The sequence below is a fragment of the Aphelocoma coerulescens genome, chromosome 10 (assembly GCF_041296385.1).
Source record: "Aphelocoma coerulescens isolate FSJ_1873_10779 chromosome 10, UR_Acoe_1.0, whole genome shotgun sequence".
NCBI lineage: Eukaryota > Metazoa > Chordata > Aves > Passeriformes > Corvidae > Aphelocoma > Aphelocoma coerulescens.
The window spans coordinates 6,765,864-6,788,976 of record NC_091024.1 but is presented as its reverse complement, the minus strand read 5'-3'; the positions used below and the strand labels follow the sequence as shown (position 1 = coordinate 6,788,976).

Below are 23,113 nucleotides of genomic sequence, written 5' to 3'. Positions count from 1 at the left end.
GGGTCAAAAATGTTTTCTGCTCTTGCTTAAGTGAAAGACCAGGATTTTCATGGACTTGGGCCACAGAGGTACTGTGTATGGCCACATGGTCCAATAGCAGTGACACAAGCAGAGAAGAGGAATAGCTTTAAACTATTATAGACACAATTCACCACGCTTCTTATGTTACCGTGACTGTACAGATTCTTACAGCAATCAAGGTTTTTCATTAAAGCCCATTTTTAAGAGAACATTCATTTTCACTGGAGGGAAAAATATTACAGACATATCTGTTTTCCTTAGAATCTGGGCAAATTGTAAAAAAAAATTGGAGTCCTAAAGGAAAATATTTTAATTTTCAGCTGGAAAATACTGGCCAAACTGCCAAAATCTCAGCTTCATACAGAATATGAAAAAGAAATTAAAATGTTTGGTGAAGTCTTTTCCTCTTCATCTGGGTCATCTTTACCAGGTCCCTGCTAGAAACTACATTCCTTTTCTTCTCTTCCTTGACTGCTCCAGGACATCCCTTCCCAATTCTGCTCCTTCCCTGGAATTTCTCACCTCTGCAATTTTAACTCCACAGTCCCTCAGTGCAGCAGGAGCCTGGGAAAGCCCCAGAGGCTGCTGATTTGGGGCAGCAACTCTGTCGTGCTGCCAGCTGAGAATCCTCCCACTAGTGCTGAACTCTTTCTAAGGCAGCTTTTACATCAGTTTGTAGGTGAAGGTGTCCTTCACTCTGCTCTTTACGGAGTTCAAGGATAAAAGATTTCATATTCTCATCAAACTTTTCATTTCAGACTTCTCTAAGCTTCATCTGGTTAAGCTGAACTGGGTGTGCAAACTGTTCAGCTTATGTGAAACTTCTGATAGAGCATCCAGTTCTGTTCTAAAGAACATGGAAGATAGGACAACCATGACACTAAATTATTTTGCTGCTTAAGCATTCTTCCTGTTTAAGTTTGTGTTTTCTGTTCAGATTGATTTTTTTTAGTATTTTGACATTTATTTTTAAAGCATTTTTTCCAGAACCACACACAAATCGAGTGGCTGTATTTATTGTACATCTTCCTTTGGGTCCTAGTGTATTTTAAAATGTCTGAATTCTGCCAGCTGTGGCTTTTTTCCTTTGGGCTTTTCATTCTCACAGAAGTTTTTCACAGTTCTTGATGGGATGGTTGATCACACCTCTTATTTTTCACATGTAACACTGTGTGTGTGTATATAGCATGCATATATATATTCTGTATGTTTATTTTCTGGCAGCTGGCTGCCACTAAGATGCCCTTAGCTGAGGCTGTTGGGTGGTGGCTCTGGCCTCATCTATTTGAGACAGCAGGAGCTCCTCAATTTTAGAACCATATTTACCTCTACTGAACTGTGTCTGGTACTTCTGGGGATTGTGCTGGTCATTGAGTAAAACCTGTAGATAATTTCAAAGTCATTGGCAAAATATCTTCTGGACATACCAGGACTGATCCTTTGTGAGGCAGCAAAGGTGCCTCTGAGTGCATTAAGGACTGTTTTTCCTCCTCATCCAAGCAGCTGAGCACATCTCTGCCTTGAAGTGCTCAGTGTGGGAGGCAGCTGGGCTGGCAGGCAGAGCCAGCCCTGTCACGGGGTGCTGGAGAAGGCTGACCAACAAGCCACAGGTTCCCCAGTGCCACATTGTCAAAAGCGATGTTCCCATTTAGTCACTCGCAGTCACTGTCTTTCAAGCCTCATTGAACTCCAACAGGGGTAAAAAAGTCTCTGCAACGAACGTGATCTTCACCTGCAGGACAGAGACATTTAGAGGATGTCACTGCCATCACTCTGGCTCGGGGTAAGGCTGGAATAACTCCTGTCAACCCCAGGATGAAAACAGGATGGAGGAGCACTGCTAACAACAGGCAGCCGTCAACACTTCCAGAACTCTCCTCTGAAATAAGGCCACTGGGCTGTCTCTAAATCTTGCTGTGGGTGTGCTGCAGGTCTCTGGGTATTAGGGGCTGTCTGGAGCAGTGGGGGGCCCTGCAGCTGCCAGACCCCAGCCGAGGGTGACAGCTCTAGAGGCATCATTCCTGCCCTCCTCCCACCACTCCTGCTCCCAGCTACAGCCGCCTTCTTGGTTCAGTTTAGTCTATGTGTGACATAATTTCCCCATAAAGGAGGGCTGATTGTAAATCCAGATGGAAGTGGATTTGCATGAAATGCACTTTAATTAATTAGCTAAATGTTTGCAAAGTGCTTTGAAGATGTAAAACTCCATACAAGTGTTCAGTGGTTCTAATAATAAAATAACAATAATTAATTTCCCCAGGAAGGCGTGTGTACAGCATGTGCTCAGAATATTCCTATCCAAGAACATTAAAAAAAATAACCCCGCTTTACCTCTGACATTTTATTGAGGACTGAGTACTGCAATAAAATAAATTAATTCATTTATTCATCCATGGAGACTCCAGTTTGGCTCTAGTTTAGAAAAGAAAATAGCAGCCATAGTGCCCATTAGTCAGTGTGACAGAACAGAAGTATAATTTAGAGCAGTTAATCAAGACAGGGCTGTTAAACAACAAGGCATATGATAAGGGGACCAAGTAGCTCTGCTTTCAGCTTTCCCATAAAAGCAGTATAGCCCTGCAATAAGGTGGCCTGCAGTGACTCAAAATCTGGATGTTATTTTGAGTACGTTAGCTATGGAGGAAGCAGGCAGAAACCTGGGCTGTTATAGATGCTTATACACATTGCTCCTGAATCAGAAACTCTGCTCCCTTCCCTTAGAAGAAGAGCTCATTTTGGTGCTTGCATTCTCTTGGATTGGATTTCTGCAAACATTTGGTCAGATTTCTGCACACAAGTAGTGAGAAAAAAAGGCCATTGCAAAAGCTCATGCAAATATGCATTTGCCAGAGGATTTGCTCCTCCAGCAAGTGCTTCCAGCATTTCAAGGTTGCCTTGAAGGCTCGTGCTTTACAGCAAACCTTCAGCTCAAGAGTCAACCTTCCCTGTGCTGCACCACCAGGATTGTGTTCTCTAAGGGAAACTGGGCTAGATTGTCCTCACTCTGAAGGAAGGAGTTGACAGTGCAATGCTCCTCCTTCAGCTTCCTGACGGGTTTTCACTTGAATTTGCTCGGACTTGTTAATTTACCCATGACATCCCACCAAACACATCTGCTGGAGCAGGTCACTGCAGAGACTCAAGGGCAGGGCAGAGAAGATCTGTGGATGGGCTGATTTCTCCCTGCATTTTTCATGCTTTATACAAGTGCAGAGATGAGTGGTGAAAGTTTGTGTCATTAATCAGTAGCTTATACCCAGAGCATTAGGGATTTTAAAGCTGAGGAGATAATGTGACAAATGAAAAAAATGATGTGAATTAGCAGAAAACTGACTTTTCCCCTCGATACTAATTCATTTCTATGGCAAGGGTGCACTTTCAGAGCACAATCAAATTCATTAAGAGGTTTTGATGGATATGGAGAGACAGGAAAACACCATTTGTCACTCAGAAAAGCTTCACAAAGCACAAGAAGGGCCCCTTTATGGAGTCATAACTGCAGGAGATGTCATCTGTCAGGGAGCCTGCATGATGGCTCTCCCTCCCCAAGTGGGGATGTGCAGATTGTGAGTGAGGCTTTAAACTTCTCTCCAGAGCCTGAGTTCAGGAATTTGTTTTTAGTGTATTTTAGAAGTAAAATCAGAGAAGAAAAGAAGGACAGTTGGGCTGCTTTCTGCAGAGGGACTCTGCCACCCAATTCAGCAAGGAATTGCGTGAGATTCACCTGACTCATCTGTCTCAGAGCAGAATTTTATGACAAAAACCATCTGTTTTGTTCCCAGTAGTTATGTAGAGTATTATGTAACAAAAAGCACTAAAATGAGACACTCAAAGGAAAACAAATCTGTACTTTATCTCCATGTCTATAAGCAAATTGAGTGAGAGCAAATGATTTTAGATGTATCTCTACCTCCTTACCAAAGCAGAGGAGATATTCATGCTCCACCAGAAGCATTCAAAAGAGTAGCTGAGGTTAGCCATTTTCCCTAAATTAAATCCTTGGATGTTTGCTAAAAACTGGAAGAATATCTGACAGTCATCAGCATGAATTTTCTTGAAGAGGATGCCTGGAGTAAGTAGAAAGACCTGAAGGTTTTGAGCATGCAAAAATAATATAACTTTACCCTGACTCTGAATTCATCCTGCTTCTAGAGAGAAGCAACAGGGAATTTGAAATCTCCATACAACCTCAACTCCCTGACTGAATAAAAAGAACCCCACAGACCTGCTGAATTTGACCATTATGTTATTGAAAAATTTCCACCTATGGACTAAGGGATTTAGCCCTTGAAAATCCAAGTTGTATTTGCGGAGCTGTTTCCTGACCTTTTCTGTAAGCCAACATAGTCACGAGCAGTAAGATCAAAGGCCTGGTGAATGTCTGATGTGAAAAGAAACAGCTTCAGGCTCTTTCCCTTAGAGACTGATGAACACTCATTTCCGGTTAATTTAATAGGATATATGCTGAAAAAGGGACTCCTGTATACAGTACATTGAACACAATCTCTTATATTTTCTCTGCTTAAGTGGATGGTCTGTTCTAGTGAGCCTCTGTCTCAGCAGACACTAAACATTGTGTTTGTCAGATGAATGTACCTCTTCAGGAGCGCTGAGTGCACTTCAGATGGCAGATGTCAATTTGGGATGGATACAGAAACCCAGAAACCTGCCTGTTTGGGACAAATGGAAGAGGTGACCCAAGCCTCCAGCGAGGTAAACCAGCCAAATTTAATTGATTTTGGTGTAGCAGCAGCAACTGTGGTCCCTGATGATCCAAGTTGGATGCTCCAGACCAGTTGACTGTGGAACAATTATAGCAAAGGGATGAAGAAGGAATGTGTTTTAAGGCAGCAACACCAGCATCAGGCTTAAAGCTGACAAGTGAAATTTAATAATGCATTTCATGACATGTGAGCATTTTATTCCTGAGCCATCACTGAGGACTGTGTTTTGGCAAAGTAACTGAGCCATGTGCCTCGAAGGAACAGGAACAATCCCGAGGGGAACAGCTCAGTGGGACCAGCTCTCTCTGTCAGCCCCTCAGCACCGACGCCTGCACATTTCACAGGAGAGAGGAACACACAAATATGTGTCCTCACTGGTAGTTCCTAGCCCAAACCTCTAAACAAAAGCAAAACTCAGATAAATTTGACAAAGATGTTTCCAAAATGCTTTTTGGTTGGTTCCTACCTGTGAAGTAATAATCTGTCTCTATAGAGAATGACTTTGGGAGGGACATAATGAAAGGGAGGAGGGAAAGAGTTGACATTCTTTAAGGAAATCTGTTTAGTGAAGCTAAGCAGGTCATCTAGATCTTCATTTTGTGTGTCAAGTAAGTATAAGAAGATTGTATTTGCAGTAGGCAAGAGCCCATGCTCAAGGTATCTACATTAATGTGACCAACTGCTTTAGGGTTTTCTTCACTGGGACATTAGCATGATCTAACCCTTTCAGCTGCTAATTTCCTGTGCTTTGCAGGATGATGAGCAAGGTACAGGGAAGGGAGGAAGTTCTTAGAGGGGAATGGGGCATTTTACTGCATTTTACTGCAGTAAGTATTTACAAATTTAATTATTTCATATACTCTGCCTTTGATGGTTATCATCAACATACAAATACTCTGAAAAAGCATAATTTCTCAGGCAGCAGCAAATAAAGAGTCAAATGGTGATGGGAGCCAACAACTTCATCATCTGTGTCCCTGCTTCTTTTGTCAAATTCCTTTGTGGAGCTCAAGTTTGTGTGGATCTCTTCCCTAAATCCACTGAGCAGAGTCAGGGCCACAAAGCAGACCATTCTCTGCTCTTTTAGGAGCTGGAAGAATAATAGAATCATAGAATGTCCTGGGTTGGAAGGGATCCACAAGGAGCATTGCTAATCTATTTCATTGTGGCTGGGGTGGTTGGGGCTGTAAAATGGTTCAGTGCTTAACTGCGCTTTTATAACCCTCTACAGGAGACAGAGTGATGCCAGAAAGCCTCTGCATTTACCACTGCAGAGCAAGTGGAAGGAGACATGCTCCTAAAAGTGCAGTTTACCAGGGGAAGCTGCAGCAGCTGTATCTGTGCTAGCAAAGAGCTCTTCCCTCAACTTCAACCTAGGATTCACCCTCTCTTTTTCCTGGAACTCAGACAGTTCCACGTTGGATCAAACTCATGTGAGATGCTACCAGGCTGGTCTCTGACAGCTGGAACAGCTCCAGAGATACTACAGACTGCTTCTATTGTAGCAGATCTGAATTGCATGAGGAGGAACTGAGAGTTTGCCATGATTACCCTCTGCAGATCAGGACTGAGAAGCTGCTCTGCAGATGTCCCTGCCTGTCCTGTTCACTGCTATAACTTCATTGTATTCTTATCCTCCATTCTTCTTTTCTCTTGACTTAGTCTTCAGTCATGAGCCTTTTTAGGCCACCTTTGTCCTAGGATGGTAGTAGAATGTGGCCCTCAGTTTTAAATAGCCACCCTACCCCACAGGATACCTGCTGGGCCTCACAGACACTGTCCCCGTTAACCAGCTGGGATAAAATTTTGGGTCCAACCTGAGAAATGGAGGTGCCAGCAAAATGAGGAGCTGCAGTTCTTCTTCTCTCTAAATCCTATTGTTGGTCTCAGTGGTAATAAATCAGTGCTTAAAACACTGTAGCTTTTCATCATCCATTAGACTAAACATCCTCTACTTATCTGTTTTCCTTCTGCAGTATCATTGTCTTCACGAGTCAGAATTAATTGATTTCTTTGTATTGGGTTGGGTTTCATAAGAAGACTAAGTATTCCCAAGAGATGAAAACATGAACCGAGTGGTGTGTGTGTGTGCAAAATAGATTTCCATCTAGATAAGGGAGAAGTCAGAGTTCAATACAGAGCTGCTGTTATAATCCTGGAGACACAGGAAAACCACAAAATTGCCCTATATGCAACATGGGAACAGGTTGCTCAGAGAAGCTGTGGCTGCCCCATCATTGGAATTGTTAAAAGTCAGGCTGGATGTCCCTACCCATGGCAGAGGGTTTGGCCTAGATGATCTTTGAATGTCTTCTTCAACCCAAACCAGCCTGTGATTATATGGGGCCTCTTATGTAGGTACAGAAGTCTCTATTTTATAAATAAAGTGGAAATCCATGATGGAAGTTAAATTGTTTGAGAGAGATCAAACAACAGACAAACTACATAATGTTTAAGAAAATTGAGGAATTCTGGATGTCACTCTTATGGTCTCCCTTTTGAACCATGTTATCATGTGGATGTGTAAGAAAACAAAGCTTCAGTCATAAGTCAGTGAAGCTGAGGGGGCAGCAGGTCTCTGTTTTTCCTCTCAAAATCAAAACCCAAAAAGACAAGGAAAGTTCAATTTCTGTCCAGTAAAAAGCCATTATTGTGTCTGACAATGACAGGTTTTGCATGCACAGACACACAATGTGCATGCACAGGCATACAAAATTGTTCCATAATAACAGGTTTTCTGGCTCAGTCTCAAAGCTGACGTAAATGAGAAGACTGGGAGCTTCTCTTCTGCTGTTTGATGGACTATGAATAAGATTGCACTTGTCCTGATGATCCTTCCATTTGGCCATCATTCATAACCATCAGACAGACTGCCCCTCACAAAGAATGGACACATCCATATCCAGGAGTCTGTCAGACAGAGTCAATGTGTCCCTCTAAACATATGCACAGTGACCCAACACGTGTTTTTCTCCCTTCTTTCTTTAATTTAAAGTAGTTTTTCCTCTTTCCATTCCTTTTCACCTGGTCCCTGAATGGAAATTGCACTGCTGGGAAGGCAGGGACACCAGCTGCTCTGTAACTCTCTCCCATTTATCTCTCTTAGATCCTGAATCAGTCAGGTGCTTTTGTGCATGCTGAACAATAAGCACCTGCTTGAATCCATCCTTATTCAATGAAACATTCAAAACTCATTGTAAGCTCACTTAACTCAAGCAGAGTTAAACACAGTTAATGCCATGCTTAAAATTCAGCCCAGTTGTGCAGTGCTTTGCCAAATCATTATTCAGCACTGGATAGCAATGCAGGCCTAAGTGACCTCCAAAAAGCTGCTCATTACAGTTGTTCATAGCAGTTAGGGGCAAATACCTTAAGGTACACTTAAGGAAATGTACCCACCTTCAGATCTTTGCCACTCACAAGCAAAAGCTCAAGGAAGATGAGAGGAGAAGATTCAATTTGGTCTCCAAATTTCAGATAGGCTCTGAGGAATAAATGCACAAAAAATCTGCTTTAAGTTTTGAGGTCAGCAGTCATTCTCAGCTGCCATAAAAGCCAGACAACTTCCATATATTTCATTTTAGCTGCCTAAAAACTAAACTTACATGTTACAAAATCTGAAGGTAACTTAGGGATATTTGCTTGTAGCTGCCTACCTACAATTTCCAACACTTGAAAATTCATCATCTAATAAAATGATTTGAGTGGAAACCATTCAGCATCTCAGTTATGCTCCTGACTTGTCATGACCAACTGTGATAACTCATCAGTAACACAAACAGTCCATGTGCATGTCAACAGCAGCAGAAACAGCCCCTGGAGGATGTTCAGTGGGCTGGTTATGGGAAGGTCTGTGCCAGAGTACAGGGAGTGAGGAGTCCAAAGCTCTACCTACACCATCCATATCCTCAAGAACATTAAGGCACTAAAACTGCCTGATTCTGGTCTACAGAAAATCTGTCTGAGCCATCTGTTCTCCAAGAGTTTGTTGACCAGTGGACAACTGGAGTGGCAATGCCTAATGGGAGGTGTCTAATGGGCAGCTGAAGAAAGCAAGCTGAACAGCTCAGCCTCTGACTATTAAAAACTGGCTTTGGTTGGGCTGCCTGACTGAACTGACGATGGTTCAGCTATTAGAGAGCTGAAGATGCTTATCTATAAATAGGTTTAGGGCTTTTTGTCAAATTTCAACACTTTGGTTCTTTCTAACCCTCTATAAAATCTGCCTGATTTTTGGATCTGCTTGGAGCTCTGTGAAGATCAAACTAAGACAACGAGAACCACAAAAAATCAATAGATTTGGTAATGGGAAGTATTTAAGCCTATCTTTTATTTTCTCTTAGATGTAGCCCTTAGTACTGATATCACTGGAAACATCTGCAAGTTCTTTCAAAGCGCAAGGAATCTCTCAGGTCAGATATTAAATGGAAGAAGCAAGACCTCAGCACCAGCCATGCTGTCTGCAGGCAGCATCCCTCAGTGTCCCACTTCTTCCTGCTCCTGAGGAAGCCTTATGCTTTGAAAGAACTCCAATGGAGCACAATTCCTCTGCCTCGCAGTACACTCACCGCAAGCTCACCAGAGGTGACTCTGCACCCTTTCCCCTGTTCAAAATATCTGCTGAGATGTTTGTGTTTGTCTCTGCCTGTGCATGAAGCTTCTCCTCAGCCAGGACCCTGTAAAAAGCTTTGCTGCAAGGCATCGGTGAAGCCCCAAACTGGTGAGACAGGAGGCACAACCTCCACAGGAGGGAAATCACGACAACACAGCTTGCAAAGAGTAGCAGACACCACCATGCTCACCCAGAGCTTGCCAAAGAGCTTGTTTGTTAGTTCTCTCCATTGCCTTTTGCCATGCACATGATTGCTCACACTCACAAAGCCAATGAGCGCCTGCACAGGGATAAACACACACGTGCTCAAACCCAACCACACTGTGCTCCTTCTGCCGGCTGGAAAAGGAGGGCAGGAGTGTTTCTTGTTTTCTCTGTTTCTTACCCTCACAGAAAAGTCTGGGATACCAAACAATAACCTGTATAGAGAAGATAGAGCAGTTTAAAATGGACAAAAATACCTGGAACAATCTCATCTGCTTTGCCCAGGAGCTGCTATTTCACTTCAAAGCCTGCTGAAGCTGTGGATGTCTCCCTTAGTCTCAGCAGTGATTTTCGTTCCTTAATTAATCAATTACACATGTAACTGTGGTCCATTAGCAAGGCAGATGACTGTCTTCAGACACTGATTACTGGTTTCGGAAGAGCCCAAAAAATATTTCAATAGGATGAATAAATTTCCTCTGTGAGGTTTCAATGAGACCATTTAGCTTTTTTTCTTTTTTTAAAAAACAAGAACTGAAATGGGCATCATAAACCAACTCCACCTACATGATGCACAGGGGAAAAACAACAGGCCCCAGTTTCAGACCCTGTCTGCACTTAATTGTACTTGGAAGAGTATATAATGGAGGACTAATGGTACCTATGTGTTTAGCTCACTTAGCAGTGCAGAGGGGATGATTTCCTGTACACAGTATAGCACTTTGGTTGGCTGTTTTATAAGACAATGATCAGGATACATACATTAGTAATAAACTGTCATGATTAGTATGTCCTGAGTTATAAACTCCAGCTGGTCATGACCATAATTATTAGTAATAGCAGTAATCTGCATTTCTAAATCACAACCCCAAGAGCTACCAGAGTCTGTTTATATTATATACACATTGCAGTAAGTCTAATTTCATCTGTGTATAAATACAGGGGCATTTTTTCAGTGTGGGGGCACATTTTCAAAGAAGCAAAAATTCAGTTCTTAGAGCAACTCAGTCTGCTGTACTGCACACAAAAATGCAGCTAGGGTTACAGCACTTAATTCTCTGACATCTTCCCATAGTATGCACATTGTGTGTTCATTTCATTAATCCATTATTGACAAGAAGATCTCAGGACTTTGATTTTAAATCTCACCTGGGAGTCTGAAAACCTCTCCTCTCCAGCAACTTCTTGCCCCTGGGTCATTGCTACTATTACATGCTCATTTACATTTACATATTCTGCTTGGAGGTTGCATTGTATTTGCTTTCTCCGTTTTTCTTCCTGACACTGAAGATAAAAACAGCAATCAACATGGGACATCAGCAAGGGCTCACAGCTGGCCCCATCCCCATTACCTTCAGCTTTTCTCAATGTTTCACTGATTATTTTCCAAACTGAGAGGCTTAAGCTGTGAAATTCCTGAAAAATTAGTTCTGAGCTCAAGTGCTAAAAATATACATTACATGTAATGCTGGAAAGAAGACAGGGTGATCCCCACTCTACGTTTGCCAAAGCATCTCTGAAATCCAAATAAATTAAACTTCTTATTCAATCAGTGTTGCCAAGTGGATGGGTACAAGCAGCTCCAGCATTGAGCAAGTAAATTGGCCATATTCTGGGATTTATTCTGGTAGGGTTTTTGCTAATGAGGGAGGCATCAGAGTCTTTTATTCCTGCTGGACCAGTGTCCTACATCCCCCCTGGACACATCTCCAGAACTCCTGGTGCTGCCCCAAGCTACGGAGTCAACTGGGCTTTCACTCTCCTTTCCTTTAAGGATATTTAGATGCTACTCAGGAGTCAGAAGTCAGGAATACAGGGATAAAACATCCCCAAAGCTGGGATAAAGGCAGTAAGAAGCAATTTGCATTGTAAAGAAGTTTTATAAGTATGCAGCCTATTAATAACTGCCTCCACTTGTGACAAATGTCACTGGGCTGACTTGAGCTGCTTTGGGGGCGGAACAGATACAATTATCTATCACCCCGGAAGATACTCTCAACAAATTATTCACATTTCAAGGGTGTTGGGATGATGTTTTCTTTTCTTTTGTTTTCCTGACGAGCAATTTCAACCCAAGGGTCCTTTTTTTTTTAAAGGCTTCAGACTCAGGGTCACTTCTGCAGAGCGTTTGCATCTCCCCAACCCATCAGGCCTGTTGCACTTTGTGTTGCACAAACTTGAAAGCAAAACATGAAAATAATTAGAAAACAATGGAGAAGACTTGGACATTTACATTGCTTCAGAGTTGTGATGGCCAAGGAAAAGCTTGCTGAGGCACCTGGAAAGACAGGGGTGTGAGAGCCTTCTTCAGAAAAAGGTTTTGCCATTGCCTGGGCCTCATCAAAGTTTGACACTTCTGGGCAATCTTCTGTAGAAGAAGTGCTCTTACTAAACCCAAGGCATTTGGAGGAGAAAACAAACTCCCACACAGGCAGAAAAATTGCTGTAATTCACCTGGTGAATTGCTCTGAGCAAAAAGCCCATGAAACAGATCCCATTACCCTGTCCTTGAGCTGGGAACAAGGAGAACAGAATTGGTCACTTCTCTGGATGTGACTGTACTTGGGAACTGTCAGTCCTCAAGTCAGCATCAATCATAAAAGACAGACAGCAAAGTCAACAGTGAACATTCCTGTTCCCTCCATCCGTCCCTGCAGATGCACTGGAGAGCCCCATCTCCTGCCACCTCCCAGGGCCTGACTCTCCACATCCCCAGCCATGTCCTGCAGCAAGCTGAGATCTTGCTAAAATCAATGGATTTGGTTCTTTGCAGGACTTGGCTTCCAGCAGAAATGACCACACAAGGTGACAAGCCAGCATCAGACCTCACACCTCTCCCAGTCCAAGCCAGCACTGACCACAGGCTTAGGCCATGTGAATGGTTTTGTGCCCAGTTACAAAGGCACCAGTTCCTCACTGCCACCCAGTCCTCCCCACCTCTCAGGCATTTTAAGAGACAGTAATGGCACAGTTACCAACACCTTCACATTTTCTGTTTTGTTACCTCCAGTACAAATAGCAATTACACAGTCTGACAAGGAGAAAAGGAAATTGCAAACTGTTAGGCTGCAGGTATTTAGTTCAGTGATTGGGGCTGTCTTTAAAACACTGTAATGACACCATCCTGGATGGATAACAGAGAGATGGGGTATTGTGTGCATTCCTACACTTTAAATTAAAATTTGCTGTGATTTAAGATGTTATCTCCTTTGAAGGTCTATACTTTCCTTGGAGAAAATGATTATTCTCAGCTAATAATGTGGGTTGCTAGGCTAGTGATTAGTATATTTGCAACAAGGCAAATTTGCTTCCTATTGACAAAGACTCAGGCGTATTATTTACGGCTTGATAATTTCAATCTGGAATTAATCTTTGACTTGAAAGGACACTTACTCTTTAAAGCTCATCATCCCCTTGCCCTGCTTTTGCTTATGCCTTCAGTTTCAAAGGTACATTTTTCTTCATGATTTGCAGAAGTCATTACCAAATGCTTGGAAGTCCATCAGCCAGGTTACCTTGATAATTTCTTTTATGAATAGTAATAACAACAATGTCAATAAATAAAGCTAAATCATGCCCAGAGGAAAACAAAGTAGTCACTTGTGAGTTGTGCTTGAAAAGATTGGTAGTAAGAAGGTAGCAAGGACATAAAATAAGTAGGCAGCATTATCCCCCATGTCTCATTTTGAAATAAAATTAATCAGGCCACCACCCAAGGACTTTATTCATAAATGTAATGCCAAATAAATAAATGCCAAGCAACAGGTTCTCTTACAGAGTGAAAGGGGAACACAAGAACTAATAGCACGGTTATGACTACTGAGCAGCTCAGGACAGAAAATTTCAGTGTTTTATCCCTCAATCAGCTCAAGGGCAGACATCAGAATAGACCAGGATCCCTATGTGGCAAACAGAAAGATCTAGATTGTCCTCCACATTAGCTTTAATGCTTTGTGCAGTTATTCAAGAGGCCTATTGAGAGTAGGGTCATTGCACTGGAAATCTCTGTGGCACGAACATTTCACCTTGAGCTCATTTCTTGTAATGTATGAGGAAGCCCTGGCTGAGTTATGCCTGGTGATTAGCTCAGCCCTCACTCCTTCCCTGCCATAATCTCACAGACTGGGGGAATTCATTCTCAATGATTATGTTGCTGATAAGGGAATTCCCAGGACTACAGTGACTGAACATATTTGATTTACATAATCTTGCTTAAAAATCAGCATTTCATTTGCATCGTGTCACCAGATTCCAACTGCATCAAGCAGGGGAGGATACTTGGGGAAGTCATACCTGAAGACAAAGAGAAAAAAAAAAAAAAAGAGAGAGAAAAGGAGACAGAAGGTGATTTTCCCAGATTTTGCTGTGCCATGAGACACCTCAGAGATCTAGTTCAGAAAGTCTCCTTCTGAAGTGAGAAGGAACTGTCAGCTTTCCAGTGAGCCACACTACCACTCTAATTTTCATTCAGAGAACCTGCCACCCACACCTCCACAAGCCTGGGGCTTGCACACACAGCAGAGATCCAGGCTGAGGCCTCTGCCTTTGCACCATGACCAGTGTGGTACAGGGAGAGGGCTGGATGGGGCTCTGAGCAACCTGCTCTAGTGGGGGGGTACCCCTGCTTAAGATGAGATAATGGTCAGAAAAGGGTTTGGGGGTTTTGGTTGGTCGGTTTTAAACATTTCCTTGCTTAATTTTCCCATCTGGATTTCCTCTTCTTCATGAAATCCTGTCTCTAAAGCCTATCAAGTCAGTATTTCATCCCCAGTGGACATGGGAAGGTTGCAAAAATCATGTTCATGATTTAGGGTTACATTCCAGCCTTGAACTCTTCTGTGGTTGATGTGGCATTCACCCAGGGTTACCTCTTTTTTTTCCCTTTAACCAGTATTTCTTCCCACAAATTTTATACTGAATCTTGACCTGAGGAGGCAGGGAAACTGTTATTTGGAGTTAAATGTGTAACATTTAGAAGGAAAAGCTGCTTTAACTGACCTGAAGGAAAGGCAATTCTGCAATACCGGAGATAAATGTCAGCAAAGCAGCAGAGCTTCAGGACATCGAATCATAACTGGTACCCCAAACCGAAAACCTCAGAAAATCTGCCAGAAAACGTCTCTCAAGCCCCTAATGTACAGGTGACCCCACACAGAGCAAGAGATCTGCCCCAGAGACCAACACAAAGGTGACACTCTTACTGTCCTCCTCCAGGTGGGATGCAAAAAGGGACAAAGTAACTATGCAGGGTCCCACAGCTGTGCCAAGCCAGGGCTGCTCAGAACTCTTTATGGTCTCTTTGGACAGGGTCAAAGGAGGGCTGTAAATAGTTGTTCTGATATATTTATAGGCCTAAAGGCTCAGTACGAGGCTGGTTTCTGCAGAGCAGTTTGTTTTTCAGGGGTCTAAGGGGAGGAACAGGGTTGCTGGGAAGATTTCAAAACTCTTATCCTTCCTAAAAAAGAAAGGATAGAAGAGCTGTGTTTATCTTTCAAAGGTGTATTTTGAAGGGCTGAGTACAATATTCTTTTCCCACTCTGAAGCAGAAGACTTCAAGGCTAAGAAAGGGCTCCCTCTGGAGAAATCTTACTGACTTCTTCTGAAACCCAGGACTGGAGTGGATCCTGCTCCTGTCCTGCCCATGGCACTCCACTGCTGGACAGGCTGAAGCCCTGGGAAGTTCTGTCCTCCCTGGAGTGTGTCTTTACTTTGCCAGGGTAAAAAAAGTGAGGAATGAACCACTTGAGGCCTGGGTTTGGTCTCCTCACAATTAGCTCTGTTTGTATTTACTGAATAGCTCTTCTATTTATTGTGCATAGTGAAGAAAAAGCTTTCCAGGGAATTCTAAACTCGTGGTTCTCAGAGAGAAACCATCAACACAAAATCCATGGTGGACCTCAGCTCTATCCAGCCGTGGTGGGAGCAAGCTCCTAAGGTTGGGGTAAAGCCCTGCTTAAGAGGATCCTCAGGCTGGGCTCTGTGGGTTCTGGGCAGGACAGCTGCAATGTTTATGTTGGTTAATTCCCAGCAGGATCGGGATTCTGGTCTGAATCACCCATACAGGGAAAGCATCGAGGGTTTGTGGCCTCAGGTTGTTTTGAGGTGATAAGCAAAGCACTTAGAAATACCTGTGTTGTCCCCCGACTTACATTCCTCATACAGAGGTGTGGGAGGGGTTCACCAAACCACTCTGTTTCTCCTTTTAATAGCCCAGATTTTAACTGCAGAAGGTTCTGCCTGCTGGAGAAGGAGGAACTCATGAGACAGTGTTGGCAACATTTTGCCACGATTAGCTGGGCTGGAGACCATGTCTACAAAGCCCGTTCCCTACAGCATCTCCTCAGGCTGCCCCAGGAGGCACGGCTTGGGCAGCCCTGCTCAGAGCCCTGCGGGTAAGGCATTGCCCAGTCCACAGCTTTTCTCCTCTAACTGCAGTCTCTTCATATTATTACAAGGAATCTACATCTCCCCTGGAAAACACTCAGGATCTGCGGGCTGAGAAAGCTTGAAAACCATTGCACTAGCCTACTGAAGCAGAAATCCTTATTTTCTCCCCCATAATTACATTTGCTTTGCTTCAGGTTTGCACAACTCAAATTCCAAAAGCTTTGGCATTAGTCAGGGCTGTGCGTTCCCTAAACTTCCTAATCATTGCTTTTTCTTTTACCCCCTTTTCCCTGTCTTCTCTGGGGGTCAGAGCCCTGTGAGCTGTGTCTGATGGCACTGCTGCAGCACCTTGTCTCTGCCTGATGGGGGTCCTGGGCTCAGCCTCCAGCGTTTACAGGCGAGCAGGGACCAGTCAATGTTGTGGGCAACTGCTGCCATCTCCTGGTCTTTCAATCCCCAAAAAAGCTGGGGCATCATCAGGAAGGTCAAGTGCAGTCATGTAGTTTTACATAAAAATGCATACATACACATACATTTTTATAGGTGAAAAAAGAAGTCCTGAACGATAAATTTAAATCTGACTTTTAGTATTTGCAAATAGTACTTTATGGGTTAGTGCATTAATAACTCTGAACACTTAAAATGTTAAAATTGATATATAATCCCCTAACTATTTGCTTTATCATGGGCCAAGGCAGCTGAAAGTTGTTCAGCTAATTCTCCTTGCTCACTGAGAACGGTAAGAAATATCTTTTGATAGTTTTTTTCTGATTTATAATCATCTGCTTACAAAAAACTTGTCTGAAAAGGACAAACTCACTTAATATCAGCCCCAAAATCATACCAGTGTTTGTGCATTGGCAGGGTGCTCAGTCTCCTGCAATTTCTGCCCCAAGCTCGAATAACAGGGCTCCATTTCCAATCCACAAGGGCCTGGCCAAGTTGTTACTCTTCCCTTGTCTTTCCAACAAATATGAACTCGAATTGCCAAGTTTGGTCTCTACTTTAAAAGACCCCAAACAAGGATGTGAGACACAGGAGCACTGGCAAAAGGATTTTCCATCTTGCCATAACCTGACTCAAATCATATTCCTAATGTGGAGTCACATATTCAGAATTCAGAAGCATCACTCAGACCTATTGCTGGAATTTGTGGCTGCTAGGAATGCCATCATCTGCAGGCTTCTTCCTCCACCAGGTAACCTTCTGTGACAGCTTGGATGAACCTGCACATCCAGGGAATCTGGGTCATTTATTAGTAGCTACGAGAAGCTGTGCCAGAAAATCCACATAGCGAAAATGAGATGGTCATGGCAGAAACATCAATATGGAAAAGCAGGAACACAGATATTCAAAGGTTTTCTTACCAACCAGTCCATCCTATGTGATCTCAGGCAGCCGTGTCACATAATCCTGTTTTTAAATTCCCTGCGCCCTACTTTAAAATTAGTCAGGGGTTTTTATGCACTGTTTTTATCAGCAACCCTGTTTGAACATTCAAATATGGGATTTTTCTGCTTACTGAGACTTCAGCCTTATGCAGAATGTCAACTAGCCTGGAGTGAGGACAACTCAAAAGCACCTCCAAGGCTTTCAGTGCAAATCTCTGACCTTTATCTAAAAACTCACTTTGTGGAAAATGCTTTCTGATGGCGTTTGCTGATGCACGTTTTCCTACAGGCAGAACTCACAAAAGAGTGGCTCCATAGCTCTGCTCTCTGCAGCTGGACATGAGCACTGCAAAATTCCCAGTTGGCAGCTCCCACCTGAGACCAATCCTTACCAGCTCCCGTCTGAGACCAGTCCTTACTGATTCACACCTGAGACCAGTCCTTACCAATCCCAAACTGCTGCTGGCTCTGGCTCACCCAGGGGGACCCCAGCTCAGACAGCTCCTATGGGACTCAGCTGAACCTGAGCTGAGGGAAAATGCTGATTTAGTCCCCTGATGATGGAAGTACCTTTATGGTTTCTTTACTACATTTCCAATCTCTCTGGCTCTTTATCTCTCACTTTAGTATTACCTTTAGCATGTTGCAGTGGATGTGATGAGAAGGCTAATCACTTACTTATGCAACAACTTTTCAGCACTTAAATTTCTTAACAAGCCAGAGTTGACTCAAATCTAAACCCTTCAGTGGGTCTAGGACAAGTGGGATCACTGCATTTTATGTTATACATAAAGAAATTCATGCTTAAACCCCACAGTCTAGCAGCCAGCCTCCACTGCTTGTGCCATGAGCTCTTCTCCCATGTAGTTGCTGCTGTCAGTATCATTGCTCTGAAAGCATGGCCTGGACAGTTAGATACATGCAAAGAGCTGCAAATAAAAAAGAAAGAGCTCACATCCTTAGAAATATATCCAAGAAGGGAGTATGCTGTGGTCAAATGGTGTGCCAAGCCTCAAAATCAGTGCTTCTCTGGGGACGTATTCTTGTCACAAAGCAGAGTTCAACTTTTTGGTCCTGCACAGAATTTAAAGATTTTTCATGCTTCCTACGACCAGAAAATTTTTAAGGGTAAAGATTTTCTCATGTCCTGTGTTTGGAAGTCCATGGTGTGAAAGGATTGTGATAGAAGGGAGACTTAATTGAGTTGGGATTTTTTGAGAGAGGAAGGATGAACAAGTAGCAAATATCAGAGAAAGCCCCCACAGTGTCAGGGTACAAAGTTACCCAGTACAGCCCTTGTAAAAAGGCTCAAAATGTACATTAAACACAAACACTACAAGAGCCATTCTTTTTCTTCCAGCCTTTTAATGTAACAGAGAGAACAAAGTCCATTGGAACAGCTGCAATTTCCAGTCACGACCAGACACAGATCAAATAAAAAAAAAAAAGAAGGTTTTAAATGAAGAAAAAGAACCAAGGGACTGGAATTGGCTATTTCACACACAGAGTCGACAGAACATCTAAATGAAACTTTCCATTAAAGCACGACACCAGGTGTTATTTACAGTGGGACTTGCAGGGTGTGTACATTTATACAGCACTAGCATCACATACAGCAAAGAAATTTATTTCATTTTGTTTCCTTCACAGTTCCCAGGCTTGATTCTTCCTAAAAGCAGCATTTGCTAATACAATGGTGAGAAACTGAGGGAGAAACTTAATGCAAAATAAAATGCATAGGGTTCAAATCTACATAAACCTAAAAATACTCTCTCAGGTTTTGTGTGTCCTTTGGAAAGTCAAAGGACAAAAGCAGGGAGTATAAATGGACCTAGGACCTCCTTAAGAGCATCAGCATGTACTCTGCTGTTGGAGGTCTCAAAGCAGGACCTGGAAGGGACCTGGACATCTGCAGAAAGCTCAGCTCCATGCAGTCCTGCTCTATGCCCATGTGTGGACCCAGCCTTGGGGCTGGAGCATTCCCTGGCTCAGGGAATATCCCTCAGTGCCTCTCCAGTATCACTGAAGGACATCAGGATGCCTGAGCACTGCCCAGTGTGCAGAACCTCTGGCACTGGATGTGGGTTTTCCAAGGCTGACCCTGTTCATAGTCCAAAAGATCCATATCCCACCATTTGTAAGTCCCATAGCATTTCAAGGAATTTCAAAGAGTGATGTTCATATGGGCAAGGAGGGGATTACCCCATGCAGCACAAGGTGCAGCCACCACCACTAAGACATAGCAGAGCCAAAGGCAGTAACAGGAGCTGTCCTGCACAACTGGAGTAAATAAATCACTTTACAACAACCTGTTAAATCAACAGGGAATATAAGGAGGCAGAACTCTTACTGTAATACCAGTGGTCTTTAATAATAGTATCAACAGCGCTTGGTGTTACTATAAATGTCTGTGTCTGCATGCTCAGAAATTCAGCAGTGGACTCCCCCCATTACAGTGCTGTAGAGCCAAAGACACAAAGTCACAGCAGGCCAGTTTGGGTTCCCTAGCCCCACCTTTCCCATGCCAAAATGTCTCTGGCTAAGTGGCTGCACTGGTGTGCCACACATGCGTGAGGGGATCCAGCTGTCCTCTAGAAGAGATCTTTGGGATTTAAGGCAAGTTCCCTGTCTTGTCTGTGTCCCTGTTGCAGTGAAGTTCATGAATCTGTGGAAATAGTGCTGTGCAGAGATCATCAGGGGACCTATGGTCAGCAGTTTTCTCCGTGGATGGTCCAGTGTATCCGAGACAGAGACAGTTCACTGTGGCAGACATGGGCAGGGGAAGTGAGGGAGGAGAAGTGCTGGGCCTTGCACAGCGGGGGCAATGCTGCTTTTACAGCAGAAATTAAGCTGAGCTATCAGATGAGGTGCCTGAGAAGAAATCTTCCCCTGCTTGGGGCTCAAGGATCTGTGGCTGAGGCTCAGCCTAGAAGGTGGCCAAGGCTTGAAACTGAGCCCAAATCAAGCCACAGCCAATGCAGAGGGGTCTGCACCCAGCAGCTGTTTTGCTCTGGAGAGCAGCAGTGTGACACCTACGCTGATTTACACCATGGCAAGGACAGCAAACAAACACATTGGGAATATTGACTAAGCCTGTCCCCACTGAACCAGGTGGGAGACATCAGCCCAGGTGTCACGAAGGCCGTGCCTGAGCTGGAGCTGTTGCCCTGGATCTCTCTGTCCCTGAAGAAGCAGGGCTATCCAGGGCAAGTCATCTTCAGCTCGGCACAGGTCCTGGGCAAGGTCCTATGCATTGCCTCTGCCTTTCAGCTGAGAATAATGGGAATCCATTCAATCCAGTCCTAGGCATCTCAGCCAGGTGATGTGAGTTCTCCATAACTTTTCCTTTCTTCCTTCTCTGCTCATTGCTGCCCTTTATTTCAGGCTCTCATATGCCAGCTGTGGTATGTTTGCTCTCTCCTGTTAGGTCACAAACTCTCTGGCTTGTCCCAAAATGTGCAATATCCCTTAGCTCTCAAGTGATTGACCCATGGATTTAGGGGTGAAAAGAATTTCCAGGTGGCATTGACAATGAGATCCTATTGCTCTTTACCTTGTCCCAGCTATTCTGTGAGGTGAGGTTTAGCAGCCTGTGAACGAGCTGTTCTGTAAGGAAGAAAGGTTTCTAAGATTGGATAATATTTCCTAATATTACCTTGCCATTTCTATCTCTTCGAGAGTTCAGTTTCTTCCTTCTCTGAAAATTAACAGGGAAGTTTTGCAAAATAAATGTCATTAATGTCATTGCAAAATGTCAATGGAGAGCACAAATAGCCACGTTTGCTGGGAGCACTGGGTGATATGTAAATAAGAATGCTATGCAAAATAAATATTCAAACAAATAGGTTCTGGCTCCTCAGAGCAGCACAAGTGAATAGTCCAGAAAATGAAACAAAATTTCGCCTCCCTGCCCAGTGGCAATGTGGTAATTGGCAAACAGCCCAACAAAATGAATGAAACCTAAAGGTCATGGTGATCTTTTGTGCTAAAATACATATTTAAACTGCTCCTCATCATGCAAAGGGACCAGATATTCTTAGAGAAAAAAAACACATTCTGGGCTGTGATTCTGAACGGAAGCTGTGAACTGCTGCCAAAGGACATAATTACATTCACCCCTACCTTAGAGAAGGAACCTTGCTGTTTTGAAGACAAATAAATCAAATTAATAATAGAAAAAAAGCCCTAAGATACCTATAAAACGAAGAAATGAGATATAATAAGCTCGATTATTACAGCAGCTTGTGACTTTATCAATTCCATAAACCTCAGAATAAAGGTCAAAAATCCCAAAGAGTCCGTTGTAGCCTAGCTGATCCATGAGTGTTTATCCCTGATTGACACAATGATAAAAGTGATGCTCATTAGAGGCTTTTGCCTCACTGGCAAGGATTTGCTGCTTGTGATCTAACCCCGCTGTGTGTCCTTCAGCTGCCCCTGCAGCAGCACCACGCTGACTCCCACAGCTGCAGCCTGGGCTGGCCCTGGTGCCAGCCAGCCTGAGCACAAGGGACTGTCCCTGTGCAGCCAAGGCAGAGGTGTGAGACATCAGTCCTGCAGGATTTCAGCCTAGCCTTATTTGGTTTTCTTAAAAAAACAAACCAAAAAACCAAAAAACCACTGAAAAAGCAAATACAAACAAAAGCCAAGAAAGAAGATCCAACAAAAGGTAAATGAGAAGATCGTCAGCAAAAATACAAAATAACTTTTTATGTCACAAAATATCCTGTTTTGACAAATTCCCTGTACTGTGTGATGGTTTCAGATCAATTCTGGTCTATTGCTGAGCTTGTTGAAAGGATATAATTAGTGTTATCACATCCATTGTGAGCACTGGTGTGTTATTGAACAGGTTGCTTTTCATTCTGGCTTCCCAAGAAAACACACCCCAAAATACACAGCTCACTTTGCCTCTAGGTGCAACAGGACTTAACTCGTATGATAAAAAGAGCACACGAATTTTAGAAATATTCTCCACAGGATATCAAACTAAACTGTGCCACTAAATGGGGAATTTAATGTTCTGTACAGTGAAAGCTTGCTGTGTGCATTCCCTGTGTAACAAGTTAAATGGCTTTAAGTAACTGTGCTTACAGTGTTTCAATGAGACCCAAGTATATTAGAAAATCAAGCATCATATTCTTCAAATAATATGGCTAAAATGCTGGTAAATTCACAGCTACCATACTCTAGGTATTAGGAAAAATCCCCTATTTACACTGGATAGTATGTACACATTTGGTTTGTGGAATGCTCCAATATCATATCAATTTCTCCTCTGTGAAAGTTATAGGAAAAAATCCCTCTTAATCATTATAGAAATATATATTCCCAGCCACTAACACATTTAAATATTTGGTATCTTGATGTAAAGTGTCACTAAGTTGGTCATTACTCCTGATAATCTTGAATTAGTGGGATTTGTTTTAAGTGTCACTCTTAAAATCCTCTTAAGGGTGCAGTAATTAAAAATCCTAAATTTTAATAGCTGATCACTTCAATGGGTTTATGTACGTTTGCAAGTAAGAGTAAATACATATACATATATATATATATAATTATTTAGATATTTCTCTTCCACAGCAAGAAGGTGCCTAGTGATTCCCTGTGCCCAAGTGAAGACAGTAAAGGGTTTGAAGCTCTGAGTCTTCTCAGAGAGCTAAGCATCCACCCTCAAATCCTCGAGAAATCAGGACTCTCACTCTTCCAGGAGGCTGGAGTGGTAATCCGAAAATCAAGACAGCTGGAGCCACTGGCCACATCTGCAACTCTCA

General features: G+C 43.1%; 2 long non-coding RNA genes across 5 annotated transcripts; both read right to left on the bottom strand.

Annotated features, from left to right (window-relative positions):
• Positions 1–331: 331 nt before the first annotated feature.
• On the bottom strand, positions 332–9,897 carry LOC138116447 (uncharacterized). Its single transcript, XR_011154154.1, has 3 exons — positions 9,819–9,897; positions 8,145–8,229; positions 332–1,753 (listed from the first exon to the last, which is right to left on the bottom strand). It is a non-coding gene; the product is annotated as an uncharacterized lncRNA (long non-coding RNA).
• A 3,326-nt stretch (positions 9,898–13,223) lies between these two features.
• On the bottom strand, positions 13,224–17,693 carry LOC138116446 (uncharacterized). Of its 4 annotated transcripts, none has more exons than XR_011154153.1 (4): positions 17,316–17,693; positions 17,086–17,220; positions 15,690–15,801; positions 13,224–13,854 (listed from the first exon to the last, which is right to left on the bottom strand). It is a non-coding gene; the product is annotated as an uncharacterized lncRNA (long non-coding RNA). The 4 variants fall into 4 exon arrangements; XR_011154152.1 differs by having other exon boundaries at positions 17,086–17,174; XR_011154150.1 differs by lacking the exon at positions 17,086–17,220.
• Positions 17,694–23,113: the final 5,420 nt, after the last annotated feature.